Source organism: Phyllobates terribilis, unplaced genomic scaffold (genome assembly GCF_046119375.1).
Source record: "Phyllobates terribilis strain yellow unplaced genomic scaffold, ASM4611937v1 Scaffold_499__1_contigs__length_1316695, whole genome shotgun sequence".
Taxonomy (NCBI): domain Eukaryota; kingdom Metazoa; phylum Chordata; class Amphibia; order Anura; family Dendrobatidae; genus Phyllobates; species Phyllobates terribilis.
The window spans coordinates 417,072-429,074 of record NW_027363259.1 but is presented as its reverse complement, the minus strand read 5'-3'; the positions used below and the strand labels follow the sequence as shown (position 1 = coordinate 429,074).

General features: G+C 45.8%; 7 non-coding genes and 2 pseudogenes across 7 annotated transcripts; all 9 read right to left on the bottom strand.

The window, feature by feature from the left end:
- Window positions 1-1,054: 1,054 nt before the first annotated feature.
- Window positions 1,055-1,245, bottom strand: LOC141230559 (U2 spliceosomal RNA). Its single transcript, XR_012297017.1, has one exon. It is a non-coding gene; the product is annotated as a U2 spliceosomal RNA (small nuclear RNA).
- A 1,112-nt stretch (window positions 1,246-2,357) lies between these two features.
- LOC141230383 (U2 spliceosomal RNA) lies at window positions 2,358-2,585 on the bottom strand (annotated as a pseudogene).
- A 760-nt stretch (window positions 2,586-3,345) lies between these two features.
- Window positions 3,346-3,437, bottom strand: LOC141230429 (U2 spliceosomal RNA; annotated as a pseudogene).
- Window positions 3,438-4,546: 1,109 nt separating this feature from the next.
- LOC141230558 (U2 spliceosomal RNA) lies at window positions 4,547-4,737 on the bottom strand. Its single transcript, XR_012297016.1, has one exon. It is a non-coding gene; the product is annotated as a U2 spliceosomal RNA (small nuclear RNA).
- A 1,118-nt stretch (window positions 4,738-5,855) lies between these two features.
- LOC141230555 (U2 spliceosomal RNA) lies at window positions 5,856-6,046 on the bottom strand. The gene has a single exon (XR_012297014.1). It is a non-coding gene; the product is annotated as a U2 spliceosomal RNA (small nuclear RNA).
- Window positions 6,047-7,161: 1,115 nt separating this feature from the next.
- Window positions 7,162-7,352, bottom strand: LOC141230554 (U2 spliceosomal RNA). Its single transcript, XR_012297013.1, has one exon. It is a non-coding gene; the product is annotated as a U2 spliceosomal RNA (small nuclear RNA).
- A 1,115-nt stretch (window positions 7,353-8,467) lies between these two features.
- On the bottom strand, window positions 8,468-8,658 carry LOC141230553 (U2 spliceosomal RNA). The gene has a single exon (XR_012297012.1). It is a non-coding gene; the product is annotated as a U2 spliceosomal RNA (small nuclear RNA).
- Window positions 8,659-9,773: 1,115 nt separating this feature from the next.
- LOC141230552 (U2 spliceosomal RNA) lies at window positions 9,774-9,964 on the bottom strand. Its single transcript, XR_012297011.1, has one exon. It is a non-coding gene; the product is annotated as a U2 spliceosomal RNA (small nuclear RNA).
- Window positions 9,965-11,080: 1,116 nt separating this feature from the next.
- LOC141230348 (U2 spliceosomal RNA) lies at window positions 11,081-11,263 on the bottom strand. Its single transcript, XR_012296886.1, has one exon. It is a non-coding gene; the product is annotated as a U2 spliceosomal RNA (small nuclear RNA).
- Between the last annotated feature and the right edge of the window lie 740 nt (window positions 11,264-12,003).

Genomic DNA, 12,003 nt, shown 5'->3' with positions numbered 1-12,003 from the left:
ATGAGCTCCTGGACTCCCGTTAAGAAGACATGTTGTCAACCTCTAGATCCCTTACATGCCTGCACTTTTCGGCTTGCTGCTGCTGCAATCCACGCGTTTTAGATCTGCATAACTCCACCTCTTTAAACACAGCACCTTCACCCCCTGCTGTTCCCACCCGCCTCAACACCGTTGGAAGGGAGGAGAACCAATTAAGGCGGGGGGTGGGGTGGAACGAGCAGCTGTCTACCCTTAGCAGGAGGGCTCCTGATTACATACCTCTCCTGCTGCTGCTGCTGCTGGCTGTCCAGCAGCAGACTGAAGGTGGCTGCTGCTGTGCACAGGTATATAAAGGCTCAGAGCCTATTATGACACGCGCAGCCAGCGTTCCATTGCCACATTCCATCTACTGCAGGCAGGATACCTGGCTGGCTGAATGTCGCTGAGAAGCTCACAGAGACCGCCATAAGCAACAGTTTAACAGAATGCCACAGACTAATCAACCAAACTTTTTGGGTTGGGTTCTCTTTTATAGTCTGCAGGCATTAAATGAAAGAAGTCAGTGTTCCAGCAGAAGGAGACAACGTTTCAGAAAAGGCATTGTAGCAAACCAAAAAAGAAATTTTAAGCGCAGCAGAGTAACCAGCGCACATACCTGTTAGCTCAGGTGAGTTTAAAAGGCTGCTGTTGATAACAAGGGCATTTGCTAAATAGATGGTGTGTGTGCAACAATATACTGAAAGGTCAATTATATTGTGCAGCTTATCTCACCACCTGTAGTTATTTAGGTGAAAGCTCCAAAATGCTTGCCTAATATGTCTGTTTATCCAAAAGGAAGTAAAAAGGGAGAGCTAGAAAGATAGCATTGCATCACATTACATGGCAATGCAATGCACAGTTGCTGAAGTTGAACCAAAATGAGCTTGTAATCTGGCTTCTGCAACTTTGAACATGAAAAATCCAATGAGGAGAAGAAAAGCAAAGCCAAAGAGTCCATCCCAAAATCCGACAAACAAGCAAAATGAACAAAAAACATTGAATTCAATTCTTTCTGATTTTAGAAACTGCATTAAAGAAGGGGTGCACCGGTCCTGGAGATACTGCAATACCAGGTCAATGCGTGGAGTGGACAGAGCAAGCTCTTTTTCCATCTCCCTGTTCTAAAAATCCATTTAATATATGGTCCCCAGATAGGGGACGTATCAGATATTAAACTGATAAGAACAGATACTACACTTGATCTTAGCCAAAAGGCCGAGAAGCGATAACCAGAATTGGTTTCAAACTACGGAGCCACCCAAGGATCCTGAAAAGTCCATTTGTGGAGATGAGCTCCTGGACTCCCGTTAAGAAGACATGTTGTCAACCTCTAGATCCCTTACATGCCTGCACTTTTCGGCTTGCTGCTGCTGCAATCCACGCGTTTTAGATCTGCATAACTCCACCTCTTTAAACACAGCACCTTCACCCCCTGCTGTTCCCACCCGCCTCAACACCGTTGGAAGGGAGGAGAACCAATTAAGGCGGGGGGTGGGGTGGAACGAGCAGCTGTCTACCCTTAGCAGGAGGGCTCCTGATTACATACCTCTCCTGCTGCTGCTGCTGGCTGTCCAGCAGCAGACTGAAGGTGGCTGCTGCTGTGCACAGGTATATAAAGGCTCAGAGCCTATTATGACACGCGCAGCCAGCGTTCCATTGCCACATTCCATCTACTGCAGGCAGGATACCTGGCTGGCTGAATGTCGCTGAGAAGCTCACAGAGACTGCCATAAGCAACAGTTTAACAGAATGCCACAGACTAATCAACCAAACTTTTTGGGTTGGGTTCTCTTTTATAGTCTGCAGGCATTAAATGAAAGAAGTCAGTGTTCCAGCAGAAGGAGACAACGTTTCAGAAAAGGCATTGTAGCAAACCAAAAAAGAAATTTTAAGCGCAGCAGAGTAACCAGCGCACATACCTGTTAGCTCAGGTGAGTTTAAAAGGCTGCTGTTGATAACAAGGGCATTTGCTAAATAGATGGTGTGTGTGCAACAATATACTGAAAGGTCAATTATATTGTGCAGCTTATCTCACCACCTGTAGTTATTTAGGTGAAAGCTCCAAAATGCTTGCCTAATATGTCTGTTTATCCAAAAGGAAGTAAAAAGGGAGAGCTAGAAAGATAGCATTGCATCACATTACATGGCAATGCAATGCACAGTTGCTGAAGTTGAACCAAAATGAGCTTGTAATCTGGCTTCTGCAACTTTGAACATGAAAAATCCAATGAGGAGAAGAAAAGCAAAGCCAAAGAGTCCATCCCAAAATCCGACAAACAAGCAAAATGAACAAAAAACATTGAATTCAATTCTTTCTGATTTTAGAAACTGCATTAAAGAAGGGGTGCACCGGTCCTGGAGATACTGCAATACCAGGTCAATGCGTGGAGTGGACAGAGCAAGCTCTTTTTCCATCTCCCTGTTCTAAAAATCCATTTAATATATGGTCCCCAGATAGGGGACGTATCAGATATTAAACTGATAAGAACAGATTTTTTTTTTTTTTTTTTCTTTTTTTTTTTTTTAGCCCGAATTCGTGTACAAAACCCGAGTGCGCTTAAAAAAGTGACAAGTGCCACAAAAAAAGTGCACTAGGATGCTGGTCTTCTTGAAACCCTCTCCAAAAGGAGAAGGGTCCCCCAAACCATTCCCCGTCCCTCCGAGCCAAAAGGCCACAGCGAGGAACAGGGACAAAAAGCCACCTCCAGCCGAAGCCAGAGGCGACCCAATCTTACCCCCAGCACCTGCCCGAGTTCTCACCCGAGCAAGGCACTGGGAGCCAAAGACTGTGCTCCCCTCCCGGAAGAGGGGAGCCAACAACGCTCTCCTCCCGAAAGAGGAGAGCCAGGGGGGTTCAGGGGGGAGCGGAACCTGATGGCCACACACTCCCCCCCTAGACCTGCCAAGAGAGGAACCCGTAAGGGAACCGCATCCCGACAAAATCCTAGTAGGACGTGACACACGTGAATAAGTGGACACACAGTGACAAAGAAATTAAATAAATAGTGAAGGTTTCACAGTATAATACTGCCCGGACCTTCGACCGGGAATTGAAAAATTCCCCATCCTAAGGCCAGAAGGCCCGGAATAAGGGTGTGTGCGAAGAAAGAAAATTTGAAGTGCTTGTGCAAATGTGCCATAAACTCAAGTGGGGTTCCCAATCCCAGTGAGTTAAGGCACCCCAGGGTCACCACTCCTGGGGCACTTCACACTTCGGGCTTTCGATCTTCCCCGGCCCAATGGCGTCGATCCTAGGGGGCCATGCTTTCCACCAGATGACTATATTAGCCACCTGGCGTACTAACAAGCGCCTAAACCCCAGTGTGCATAATGTATCAATCTACTAGGGCGGCCAACATCCAAAACCGCCTTTTCAAAAGATACTACACTTGATCTTAGCCAAAAGGCCGAGAAGCGATAACCAGAATTGGTTTCAAACTACGGAGCCACCCAAGGATCCTGAAAAGTCCATATGTGGAGATGAGCTCCTGGACTCCCGTTAAGAAGACATGTTGTCAACCTCTAGATCCCTTACATGCCTGCACTTTTCGGCTTGCTGCTGCTGCAATCCACGCGTTTTAGATCTGCATAACTCCACCTCTTTAAACACAGCACCTTCACCCCCTGCTGTTCCCACCCGCCTCAACACCGTTGGAAGGGAGGAGAACCAATTAAGGCGGGGGGTGGGGTGGAACGAGCAGCTGTCTACCCTTAGCAGGAGGGCTCCTGATTACATACCTCTCCTGCTGCTGCTGGCTGTCCAGCAGCAGACTGAAGGTGGCTGCTGCTGTGCACAGGTATATAAAGGCTCAGAGCCTATTATGACACGCGCAGCCAGCGTTCCATTGCCACATTCCATCTACTGCAGGCAGGATACCTGGCTGGCTGAATGTCGCTGAGAAGCTCACAGAGACCGCCATAAGCAACAGTTTAACAGAATGCCACAGACTAATCAACCAAACTTTTTGGGTTGGGTTCTCTTTTATAGTCTGCAGGCATTAAATGAAAGAAGTCAGTGTTCCAGCAGAAGGAGACAACGTTTCAGAAAAGGCATTGTAGCAAACCAAAAAAGAAATTTTAAGCGCAGCAGAGTAACCAGCGCACATACCTGTTAGCTCAGGTGAGTTTAAAAGGCTGCTGTTGATAACAAGGGCATTTGCTAAATAGATGGTGTGTGTGCAACAATATACTGAAAGGTCAATTATATTGTGCAGCTTATCTCACCACCTGTAGTTATTTAGGTGAAAGCTCCAAAATGCTTGCCTAATATGTCTGTTTATCCAAAAGGAAGTAAAAAGGGAGAGCTAGAAAGATAGCATTGCATCAAATTACATGGCAATGCAATGCACAGTTGCTGAAGTTGAACCAAAATGAGCTTGTAATCTGGCTTCTGCAACTTTGAACATGAAAAATCCAATGAGGAGAAGAAAAGCAAAGCCAAAGAGTCCATCCCAAAATCCGACAAACAAGCAAAATGAACAAAAAACATTGAATTCAATTCTTTCTGATTTTAGAAACTGCATTAAAGAAGGGGTGCACCGGTCCTGGAGATACTGCAATACCAGGTCAATGCGTGGAGTGGACAGAGCAAGCTCTTTTTCCATCTCCCTGTTCTAAAAATCCATTTAATATATGGTCCCCAGATAGGGGACGTATCAGATATTAAACTGATAAGAACAGATACTACACTTGATCTTAGCCAAAAGGCCGAGAAGCGATAACCAGAATTGGTTTCAAACTACGGAGCCACCCAAGGATCCTGAAAAGTCCATTTGTGGAGATGAGCTCCTGGACTCCCGTTAAGAAGACATGTTGTCAACCTCTAGATCCCTTACATGCCTGCACTTTTCGGCTTGCTGCTGCTGCAATCCACGCGTTTTAGATCTGCATAACTCCACCTCTTTAAACACAGCACCTTCACCCCCTGCTGTTCCCACCCGCCTCAACACCGTTGGAAGGGAGGAGAACCAATTAAGGCGGGGGGTGGGGTGGAACGAGCAGCTGTCTACCCTTAGCAGGAGGGCTCCTGATTACATACCTCTCCTGCTGCTGCTGCTGCTGCTGGCTGTCCAGCAGCAGACTGAAGGTGGCTGCTGCTGTGCACAGGTATATAAAGGCTCAGAGCCTATTATGACACGCGCAGCCAGCGTTCCATTGCCACATTCCATCTACTGCAGGCAGGATACCTGGCTGGCTGAATGTCGCTGAGAAGCTCACAGAGACCGCCATAAGCAACAGTTTAACAGAATGCCACAGACTAATCAACCAAACTTTTTGGGTTGGGTTCTCTTTTATAGTCTGCAGGCATTAAATGAAAGAAGTCAGTGTTCCAGCAGAAGGAGACAACGTTTCAGAAAAGGCATTGTAGCAAACCAAAAAAGAAATTTTAAGCGCAGCAGAGTAACCAGCGCACATACCTGTTAGCTCAGGTGAGTTTAAAAGGCTGCTGTTGATAACAAGGGCATTTGCTAAATAGATGGTGTGTGTGCAACAATATACTGAAAGGTCAATTATATTGTGCAGCTTATCTCACCACCTGTAGTTATTTAGGTGAAAGCTCCAAAATGCTTGCCTAATATGTCTGTTTATCCAAAAGGAAGTAAAAAGGGAGAGCTAGAAAGATAGCATTGCATCACATTACATGGCAATGCAATGCACAGTTGCTGAAGTTGAACCAAAATGAGCTTGTAATCTGGCTTCTGCAACTTTGAACATGAAAAATCCAATGAGGAGAAGAAAAGCAAAGCCAAAGAGTCCATCCCAAAATCCGACAAACAAGCAAAATGAACAAAAAACATTGAATTCAATTCTTTCTGATTTTAGAAACTGCATTAAAGAAGGGGTGCACCGGTCCTGGAGATACTGCAATACCAGGTCAATGCGTGGAGTGGACAGAGCAAGCTCTTTTTCCATCTCCCTGTTCTAAAAATCCATTTAATATATGGTCCCCAGATAGGGGACGTATCAGATATTAAACTGATAAGAACAGATACTACACTTGATCTTAGCCAAAAGGCCGAGAAGCGATAACCAGAATTGGTTTCAAACTACGGAGCCACCCAAGGATCCTGAAAAGTCCATTTGTGGAGATGAGCTCCTGGACTCCCGTTAAGAAGACATGTTGTCAACCTCTAGATCCCTTACATGCCTGCACTTTTCGGCTTGCTGCTGCTGCAATCCACGCGTTTTAGATCTGCATAACTCCACCTCTTTAAACACAGCACCTTCACCCCCTGCTGTTCCCACCCGCCTCAACACCGTTGGAAGGGAGGAGAACCAATTAAGGCGGGGGGTGGGGTGGAACGAGCAGCTGTCTACCCTTAGCAGGAGGGCTCCTGATTACATACCTCTCCTGCTGCTGCTGCTGCTGGCTGTCCAGCAGCAGACTGAAGGTGGCTGCTGCTGTGCACAGGTATATAAAGGCTCAGAGCCTATTATGACACGCGCAGCCAGCGTTCCATTGCCACATTCCATCTACTGCAGGCAGGATACCTGGCTGGCTGAATGTCGCTGAGAAGCTCACAGAGACCGCCATAAGCAACAGTTTAACAGAATGCCACAGACTAATCAACCAAACTTTTTGGGTTGGGTTCTCTTTTATAGTCTGCAGGCATTAAATGAAAGAAGTCAGTGTTCCAGCAGAAGGAGACAACGTTTCAGAAAAGGCATTGTAGCAAACCAAAAAAGAAATTTTAAGCGCAGCAGAGTAACCAGCGCACATACCTGTTAGCTCAGGTGAGTTTAAAAGGCTGCTGTTAATAACAAGGGCATTTGCTAAATAGATGGTGTGTGTGCAACAATATACTGAAAGGTCAATTATATTGTGCAGCTTATCTCACCACCTGTAGTTATTTAGGTGAAAGCTCCAAAATGCTTGCCTAATATGTCTGTTTATCCAAAAGGAAGTAAAAAGGGAGAGCTAGAAAGATAGCATTGCATCACATTACATGGCAATGCAATGCACAGTTGCTGAAGTTGAACCAAAATGAGCTTGTAATCTGGCTTCTGCAACTTTGAACATGAAAAATCCAATGAGGAGAAGAAAAGCAAAGCCAAAGAGTCCATCCCAAAATCCGACAAACAAGCAAAATGAACAAAAAACATTGAATTCAATTCTTTCTGATTTTAGAAACTGCATTAAAGAAGGGGTGCACCGGTCCTGGAGATACTGCAATACCAGGTCAATGCGTGGAGTGGACAGAGCAAGCTCTTTTTCCATCTCCCTGTTCTAAAAATCCATTTAATATATGGTCCCCAGATAGGGGACGTATCAGATATTAAACTGATAAGAACAGATACTACACTTGATCTTAGCCAAAAGGCCGAGAAGCGATAACCAGAATTGGTTTCAAACTACGGAGCCACCCAAGGATCCTGAAAAGTCCATTTGTGGAGATGAGCTCCTGGACTCCCGTTAAGAAGACATGTTGTCAACCTCTAGATCCCTTACATGCCTGCACTTTTCGGCTTGCTGCTGCTGCAATCCACGCGTTTTAGATCTGCATAACTCCACCTCTTTAAACACAGCACCTTCACCCCCTGCTGTTCCCACCCGCCTCAACACCGTTGGAAGGGAGGAGAACCAATTAAGGCGGGGGGTGGGGTGGAACGAGCAGCTGTCTACCCTTAGCAGGAGGGCTCCTGATTACATACCTCTCCTGCTGCTGCTGCTGCTGGCTGTCCAGCAGCAGACTGAAGGTGGCTGCTGCTGTGCACAGGTATATAAAGGCTCAGAGCCTATTATTACACGCGCAGCCAGCGTTCCATTGCCACATTCCATCTACTGCAGGCAGGATACCTGGCTGGCTGAATGTCGCTGAGAAGCTCACAGAGACCGCCATAAGCAACAGTTTAACAGAATGCCACAGACTAATCAACCAAACTTTTTGGGTTGGGTTCTCTTTTATAGTCTGCAGGCATTAAATGAAAGAAGTCAGTGTTCCAGCAGAAGGAGACAACGTTTCAGAAAAGGCATTGTAGCAAACCAAAAAAGAAATTTTAAGCGCAGCAGAGTAACCAGCGCACATACCTGTTAGCTCAGGTGAGTTTAAAAGGCTGCTGTTGATAACAAGGGCATTTGCTAAATAGATGGTGTGTGTGCAACAATATACTGAAAGGTCAATTATATTGTGCAGCTTATCTCACCACCTGTAGTTATTTAGGTGAAAGCTCCAAAATGCTTGCCTAATATGTCTGTTTATCCAAAAGGAAGTAAAAAGGGAGAGCTAGAAAGATAGCATTGCATCACATTACATGGCAATGCAATGCACAGTTGCTGAAGTTGAACCAAAATGAGCTTGTAATCTGGCTTCTGCAACTTTGAACATGAAAAATCCAATGAGGAGAAGAAAAGCAAAGCCAAAGAGTCCATCCCAAAATCCGACAAACAAGCAAAATGAACAAAAAACATTGAATTCAATTCTTTCTGATTTTAGAAACTGCATTAAAGAAGGGGTGCACCGGTCCTGGAGATACTGCAATACCAGGTCAATGCGTGGAGTGGACAGAGCAAGCTCTTTTTCCATCTCCCTGTTCTAAAAATCCATTTAATATATGGTCCCCAGATAGGGGACGTATCAGATATTAAACTGATAAGAACAGATACTACACTTGATCTTAGCCAAAAGGCCGAGAAGCGATAACCAGAATTGGTTTCAAACTACGGAGCCACCCAAGGATCCTGAAAAGTCCATTTGTGGAGATGAGCTCCTGGACTCCCGTTAAGAAGACATGTTGTCAACCTCTAGATCCCTTACATGCCTGCACTTTTCGGCTTGCTGCTGCTGCAATCCACGCGTTTTAGATCTGCATAACTCCACCTCTTTAAACACAGCACCTTCACCCCCTGCTGTTCCCACCCGCCTCAACACCGTTGGAAGGGAGGAGAACCAATTAAGGCGGGGGGTGGGGTGGAACGAGCAGCTGTCTACCCTTAGCAGGAGGGCTCCTGATTACATACCTCTCCTGCTGCTGCTGCTGCTGGCTGTCCAGCAGCATACTGAAGGTGGCTGCTGCTGTGCACAGGTATATAAAGGCTCAGAGCCTATTATGACACGCGCAGCCAGCGTTCCATTGCCACATTCCATCTACTGCAGGCAGGATACCTGGCTGGCTGAATGTCGCTGAGAAGCTCACAGAGACCGCCATAAGCAACAGTTTAACAGAATGCCACAGACTAATCAACCAAACTTTTTGGGTTGGGTTCTCTTTTATAGTCTGCAGGCATTAAATGAAAGAAGTCAGTGTTCCAGCAGAAGGAGACAACGTTTCAGAAAAGGCATTGTAGCAAACCAAAAAAGAAATTTTAAGCGCAGCAGAGTAACCAGCGCACATACCTGTTAGCTCAGGTGAGTTTAAAAGGCTGCTGTTGATAACAAGGGCATTTGCTAAATAGATGGTGTGTGTGCAACAATATACTGAAAGGTCAATTATATTGTGCAGCTTATCTCACCACCTGTAGTTATTTAGGTGAAAGCTCCAAAATGCTTGCCTAATATGTCTGTTTATCCAAAAGGAAGTAAAAAGGGAGAGCTAGAAAGATAGCATTGCATCACATTACATGGCAATGCAATGCACAGTTGCTGAAGTTGAACCAAAATGAGCTTGTAATCTGGCTTCTGCAACTTTGAACATGAAAAATCCAATGAGGAGAAGAAAAGCAAAGCCAAAGAGTCCATCCCAAAATCCGACAAACAAGCAAAATGAACAAAAAACATTGAATTCAATTCTTTCCGATTTTAGAAACTGCATTAAAGAAGGGGTGCACCGGTCCTGGAGATACTGCAATACCAGGTCAATGCGTGGAGTGGACAGAGCAAGCTCTTTTTCCATCTCCCTGTTCTAAAAATCCATTTAATATATGGTCCCCAGATAGGGGACGTATCAGATATTAAACTGATAAGAACAGATACTACACTTGATCTTAGCCAAAAGGCCGAGAAGCGATAACCAGAATTGGTTTCAAACTACGGAGCCACCCAAGGATCCTGAAAAGTCCATTTGTGGAGATGAGCTCCTGGACTCCCGTTAAGAAGACATGTTGTCAACCTCTAGATCCCTTACATGCCTGCACTTTTCGGCTTGCTGCTGCTGCAATCCACGCGTTTTAGATCTGCATAACTCCACCTCTTTAAACACAGCACCTTCACCCCCTGCTGTTCCCACCCGCCTCAACACCGTTGGAAGGGAGGAGAACCAATTAAGGCGGGGGGTGGGGTGGAACGAGCAGCTGTCTACCCTTAGCAGGAGGGCTCCTGATTACATACCTCTCCTGCTGCTGCTGCTGCTGGCTGTCCAGCAGCAGACTGAAGGTGGCTGCTGCTGTGCACAGGTATATAAAGGCTCAGAGCCTATTATGACACGCGCAGCCAGCGTTCCATTGCCACATTCCATCTACTGCAGGCAGGATACCTGGCTGGCTGAATGTCGCTGAGAAGCTCACAGAGACCGCCATAAGCAACAGTTTAACAGAATGCCACAGACTAATCAACCAAACTTTTTGGGTTGGGTTCTCTTTTATAGTCTGCAGGCATTAAATGAAAGAAGTCAGTGTTCCAGCAGAAGGAGACAACGTTTCAGAAAAGGCATTGTAGCAAACCAAAAAAGAAATTTTAAGCGCAGCAGAGTAACCAGCGCACATACCTGTTAGCTCAGGTGAGTTTAAAAGGCTGCTGTTGATAACAAGGGCATTTGCTAAATAGATGGTGTGTGTGCAACAATATACTGAAAGGTCAATTATATTGTGCAGCTTATCTCACCACCTGTAGTTATTTAGGTGAAAGCTCCAAAATGCTTGCCTAATATGTCTGTTTATCCAAAAAGGAAGTAAAAAGGGAGAGCTAGAAAGATAGCATTGCATCACATTACATGGCAATGCAATGCACAGTTGCTGAAGTTGAACCAAAATGAGCTTGTAATCTGGCTTCTGCAACTTTGAACATGAAAAATCCAATGAGGAGAAGAAAAGCAAAGCCAAAGAGTCCATCCCAAAATCCGACAAACAAGCAAAATGAACAAAAAACATTGAATTCAATTCTTTCTGATTTTAGAAACTGCATTAAAGAAGGGGTGCACCGGTCCTGGAGATACTGCAATGCCAGGTCAATGAGTGGAGTGGACAGAGCAAGCTCTTTTTCCATCTCCCTGTTCTAAAAATCCATTTAATATATGGTCCCCAGATAGGGGACGTATCAGATATTAAACTGATAAGAACAGATTTTTTTTTTTTTTAGCACAAAAAATAAGTTAACAGACAGTGTACAGTGCCGCAGCCCAGTACACACAGAATTCTACATCATATTTACATAGCATGAGGATACGACACACTAACTAGACACATCACACCCCTATGCTACACAAAACACTCAATCTGAAAGAAAAAGCATGTCAATCAATACAGTACGACGAACCGTGATAAGGGATGGGGATTGGGAAAAAGGGGATGGGGAGGGGAAAATCACAGGCCCGAAGCTTTATTGAAAGACAAGACACATAAGGGGAGAGGGGGAGGAGGGGTTTAGTCCTCGTCCTCGTCCTCCGGACCGTCCATGATGGAATAGTCTCTGAGCAGACTGTGGATCAGCCTGCGGCAGTCCTGGATGGACATCCTCTCCCTCCTCAAGATGAGCCGGTTCCTGGCGACCCAAACGGCATCCTTGAAGCAGTTCATAAGGCGCCAAGCCTCCTGGATGGCTCCGACGGTATGAACCCCAGGGAAGAGTCCGTAAAGCACAGAATGGTGCGATAGGCTCGCCCTGGGGACAGAGTTCCTCAGGTCGTCCTCAAGTGCAGTCAATAGGCGCTGTGCAAATCCGCAGTCCCAAAAAGTGTGCAAAGATGTTTCCTCCACGAAGGGGCACCTTGGGCAGTACAGGGTCTTACACAGGTTCCGGGCATGCATGAATGACCGGACGGGCAGTCCGCCCTGAATCGCCATCCACGACAAGTCCTTGTGCCCGTTGGTCAGCCTGTCAGACGACACATTTG